Raw genomic sequence first — 6000 nt, forward strand, 5'->3', positions numbered from 1 at the left:
ATTGAACAAATGGGGAAATTGGGCAACGCCCTCTAGCAATTTGGCAACACCCCCTGCCACTGGCATCCGCTGGGCTTTTGACTGGGACACACCCATCTGAGTCTGATCTGGAGTGCTCCATCTGTATCATCGGACCGGAGGCCGTATATTTTGGACACTCGGGTAAAGAGAGGGGCGGAGTTGTCAACTGATCACCATCTGGTGGTGAGTTTGGTCGAGTGGCGGGGGAAGCCTCTGGATAGACCTGGTAAGCCCAAACGTGTAGTTCGGGTGAACTGGGAATGTCTGGAGGAGGCCCAAGTTCAGGAGGCCTTCAACTCACACCTCCGGCAGAGCTTTTCGGGCATTCCTGTGGAGGTTGGGGACATTGAACCAGAGTGGTTGGTGTTCAAAGCCTCTATTGCCAAAGCCGCGGCGGGGAGCTGTGGTCTCAAGGTCCTAGGTACCTCAAGGGGCGGTAACCCTCGAACCTCCTGGTGGACACCGGTGGTCAGGGAAGCCGTCCGACTGAAGAAGGAGGCCTTCAGGGATTTGTTATCCCGGGGGACTCCCGAGGCAGTTGCAAGGTACCGACAGGCCCGAAGGGCAGCAGCCTCATCCGTGGCCGAGGCAAAGCAGCGGGTGTGGGAGAAGTTCGGAGAAGACATGGAGAAGGACTTTCGGGCGGCACCAAAGTTGTTCTGGAAAACTGTCCGACACCTCAGGAGGGGGAAGCAGGGAACCATCCAAGCTGTGTACAGTAAGGATGGGACGTTGTTGACCTCAACTGATGGAGTGTTAGGGCGTTGGAAGGAACACTTTGAGGAACTCCTGAACCCGACAACTCCGCCCTCTATGTTAGAGGCAGAGCTGGAGTATGACGGGGGATCAACACCAATCTCCCGGGGGGAGGTCACTGAGGTCGTCAAACAACTCCACAGTGGCAAAGCCCCGGGGGTGGATGAGATCCGCCCGGAAATGCTGAAGGCTCTGGGTGTTGAGGGACTGTCATGGTTGACACGTCTCATCAACGTTGCGTGGAAGTCGGAAACAGTACCGAAGGAGTGGCAGACCGGGGTGGTGGTTCCCCTTTTTAAAAAGGGGGATCAGAGGGTGTGTGCCAATTACAGAGGCATCACACTACTCAGCCTCCCCGGGAAAGTTTACTCTAAGGTACTCGAAAGGAGGGTCAGGCCGATTGTCGAACCTCAGATTGAGGAGGAACAATGCGGATTCCGTCCTGGTCGTGGAACGACGGATCAGCTTTTTACTCTCGCAAGGATCCTGGAGGGGGCCTGGGAGTACGCTTATCCGGTCTACATGTGTTTTGTAGACTTGGAGAAGGCGTATGACCGAGTTCCCAGGGAGTTACTGTGGGAGGTGCTGCGGGAGTATGGGGTGAGGGGGTCTCTACTCAGGGCCATCCAATCTCTGTACTCCCAAAGCGAGAGCTGTGTCCGGGTCCTCGGCAGTAAGTCGGACCCATTTCCGGTGAGGGTTGGCCTCCGCCAGGGCTGCGCTTTGTCACCAATCCTGTTTGTAATATACATGGATCGGATTTCGAGGCGTAGTCATGGGGGAGGGTCTGCAGTTCGGTGGACTAAGGTTTGCACCACTGCTATTTGCAGATGGTGTGGTTCTAATGGCTTCATCGGTCTGCGACCTTCAGCACTCACTGGATCGGTTCGCAACCGAGTGTGAAGCGGCTGGGATGAGGATCAGCACCTCCAAATCTGAGGCCATGGTTCTCAGCAGGAAACCGATGGACTGTCCACTTCAAGTAGGGAATGAGTCCTTACCCCAAGTGAAGGAGTTCAAGTATCTCGGGGTCTTGTTCTCGAGTGAGGGAACAATGGAGCGTGAGATGGGCCGGAGAATCGGAGCAGCGGGAGCGGTACTGCAGTCGCTTTACCGCACCGTTGTGACGAAAAGGGAGCTGAGCCAGAAGGCAAAGCTCTCTGTCTACCGGGCCATTTTCGTTCCTACCCTCACCTATGTTCATGAAGGTCATGACCGAAAGAACGAGATCGCGGATACAAGCGGCCGAGATGGGTTTTCTCCGCAGGGTGGCTGGTGTCTCCCTTAGGGATAAGGTGAGAAGTTCGGTCATCAGGGAGGGACTCGGAGTTGAGCCGCTCCTCCTTCGCGTCGAAAGGAGCCAGTTGAGGTTGTTCGGGCACCTAGTTAGGATGCCACCTGGGCGCCTCCCTAGGGAGGTGTTCCAGGCACGTCCAGCTGGGAAGAGACCAAGGGGTAGACCTAGAACCAGGTGGAGGGATTATATCTCTTCGCTGGCCTGGGAGCGCCTTGGGATCCCCCAGTCAGAGCTGGTTGATGTCGCCAGGGAAAATAAAGTTTGGGGCTCTCTGCTGGAACTGCTACCCCCGCGACCCGACCACGGATAAGCGGGAGAAGATGGATGGATGGATGGACTTTTCATTCCATCCTGAATCAGCCTGCTGCAGATCTGTTGATGGGGAAATAAGTTGTTCATACTCTTTAAAAAATCCTGGATGTTTAGACTGTAGGTGAAGTTTGCAAACTGTGTGTGTGTATGTGTGTGTGTGTGTGTGTGTGTGTGTGTGTGTATCAATCTATCAATCAATCAGGGTTTCCGCTAGGATTTCTTCTTGCCGGTCAAATGTTTCAATAATAAGAATTGTGTAGCAGAGTTTCCGTTAGCAGGTAATTACCGGACTATGACCGGATATGCTGATGTTTAAAACTCAGTTAATGGGAGTAATTTTTCTATTGCTTCAGTTTATAATCGTAACAGATAAATGATTCAAGATTCAATAAATGATGTGCTTCCACAAACAACATAATTATTACATTCAAACAAACTACTTATAGTAGATGAAGTACATTATTCAAAAGTTTACATTAACTTTGGATAATAACACGGGAATAATAAATGGAACCTCTCTCTCTCGCCTGACAGCCCGTCAGTATCCCTCTTATGCAGCTCGCTGATCCAGTAATGAGTGACAGTAAAGAATAAACATATTTAGGCTATAACTAGTTAAGGTTGTTCCAGAGGTAGATAGAATAGCTTAGTGTGTTAGGTTTAACTTGAAGTGTGTGTTTTCTCCGCTCACCGGTCCGTCACAGTGGGCGGAGCTGTGATCAGGTAGAGCTGCGTGTCTCCGTCAGCAGCAGCTGATCCTGATATCTCTCTCTTTCTGCTTCACACACGTTGCATATAGATATTTTAATGTCTTTTTCGGACACCTTGAAAAACTGCCAGACCGGTGAAGCCATTTTGGCGAGCTTCTTTTGCCGTGCACAGAGAAAAGTCTCGTGTATTTTGCGTAATCTGATCGGCTCTCCTGATCGGCCTTTAGAGCACCGATTAAACTATTAAGAGTGAATATCGGCCGATAATGATCGGCGGCCGATCGATCGGAGCATTCCTAATTATTACCGGACATTTTGACTGGCAGGTTTTGAATTTACCGTTTTTTAATAAATGTTACCAGCTAAAAACCGGTAGGGCCTGATTACCGGCTAACGGAAACCCTGTATGTGTGTATGTATGTGTGTATGTATATGCATGTAATTACCCCCAATTTCGAATTTCTTCCTTTATTGCCTATTTCTTTTATTATTTCTTATACTATTTTCTTAAATAAATTATATTTTAAAATATTAGAAAATCAGTTTATACATTTTAACCTTTTTCCTCTCAAGGGCCATTTCAATGTTTTCAACATCCTCCGAGGGCCGTACAAATGATTGACCTCTGCTTAAAAATACTAAAATCACAGCCCACTCATTTCACCTTTCTTTCATGATGTGCAAAGAAAAAGCAACCTCTTAATCCAGATATCTTGCCATGACTCACGCATGCACAAGTTGTGGCATGACCACCCAAACAGAAAGATATGGACACAATATGTGTGCAAATGTATTTAGACTCCTATCAATGTGAACATGATTTAAGTGGGGGGGACCTAACCTCCTCTAGGGGGGTCCGGGGGGCATGCTCCCCCGGGAAGATTTTTTTTTTTTAAATGTTGAAGTTAAAAGCATCAATCTGGTGCACTTTGAGAGCAACATTAGATCTCTGGATACATCTCTCAACACCCATATGAAACAGAACTGTAAGCAGATTTTATTTTTCTTGATGGATATTTTACAAATCACTCCCCTTTCAAACTGTATTCTTGTTTATTAATAACAACTTTTTTTTACTGTCATATAGTATTTTATACCTGTTTACTTTATTCTCTTATTTTTTTATAACTATAATGATCATATACAGATTTACCCACTGGTTGTAGAAAAAGCTTCTTATATTCGTTAGCATAGCTAGCTAACCAGATGCTAATAACAACAAAGTTATTGACTGTATGATCAGTATGACAGATGAACAGATCGCCACTGGGCTTACAACTAAAGACACAGCCACGCAAAAACTGCAGCATGGCTCCTTATGGGTACTGTAATTTTTGGAAGTGCCGGAGCGGAGCTGTGTTCTGGTGCTCCCCGTCAGAACTACACCCCTGTCAGACGAGACATATACCACGTGATGACACGTTAGGCTTGTGTTGTGTTCAAGGACCCTGACCTTGGCCAGGAAAAACAGGCACTCACTTGTTTAATTATTTTGCGGTCTAGATTTCTTTAATTTTTGTCTTTTTTGCGTGTGTTTATAAATTACCTCAAGGGCCACACCAAACGGTCTCGCGGGCCGTATACGGCCCGGGGGCCGGAGGTTCCCCACCCCTGATATATAGGGTTAGTATTATATGTATTTGTTGAGGTTTAGGATGGCAGTTTCTTCTTACGCTGCACTCGGAGAGAAATATTGGAGACGGAGACGATGAACTGTTTAGCCCTTGAGCATGATTTATTCCTCTGCTTCACAGGTGATTCCTTCGCTCAGCCGAGCTAACTTAGAAGAGAACAAACATAGACAGTGTACACGTGCATCAGGTGAACACACCCTCATTTATAACGCAAGACTGGTCATTACGTAGCACGTAATACTACAGTGCCTCACACTGGTACAATAACAGTATTACATCCCTATAGTACAGAATAGACAATAGGCTTGTTTGAGACACATTGCGGCTCGCCTCGAAAGTAGACGAGAGTAGCCGATCGCAGCCGGGGGAGGTGTCAAAAAGCTCGTCTTAAGTCGGACAGCTCGGAGTCGGAGTCGGCTTGACTGGCTGGGTTTGCAATGGCGGAAATTGCGTTGGCGTTTTGTATTGTATGGAGAATGGCATGATGAACACCGTCTGCGGAGGTAATTACGTATATTTTTATTTTTTAATTTGATAGGGACAGATCATGTTAATGAACATCAGTATAAAATACAAGAAGTATAAATGTGTTTGAGCAAACGTGCTAATTTACATCCGTAGTAGGCTACCTAGGCAGGTAACAAAAACAGATACACAATACAATACACAAGTAAAAAGACAAAATATATTGTTGCATCAGTCTAAATTAAAAAGTATGACCGATTATCCGGACTGATTACTTTACTCTACAGATCACAAATTGTGCAAAATGATGACACTATTAGTCTTTTTTAGTCCAATGGGATAAGATAAAAGCTACTTTACTAAAGATATAGAAAGCAAGCAAGATAGTAGTACAAAGATACAATAAATAAACAAGAATACAACTGAAATCATGTGAAGATAATATAGGCCTACAGCAGCAGCAGCAGTTATATATATATATATAAAGAATGTTGAATAGGTCTAATGATTTATGGTCATCATTTGCTCCTGTGTCTGCCTTCCTTAGATCCGTTCCAAAGGTCCAACAATTTGTGGAAGAAGTGGTCCCACAGTACAGTCCTTCAGACTTCAAAAGTCATTTCCGATTGTCCAGGGGACATGTGGAAGTATGTGTGTGTATATATATATATTAGGGCCGGTGTTATGCCGTAGGTTGAAGCCCTGCCGTGGATTGAAGCCCTGTTCGCGGGGACGCGCAAAGGTGACGTCATCGCCTGTATTGAGCGTTCGCCGTTTTCTAAGCTTTTTTCACCCTTTTCTAAGC

The sequence above is a fragment of the Gymnodraco acuticeps genome, unplaced genomic scaffold (genome assembly GCF_902827175.1).
Source record: "Gymnodraco acuticeps unplaced genomic scaffold, fGymAcu1.1, whole genome shotgun sequence".
Taxonomy (NCBI): Eukaryota; Metazoa; Chordata; class Actinopteri; order Perciformes; family Bathydraconidae; genus Gymnodraco; species Gymnodraco acuticeps.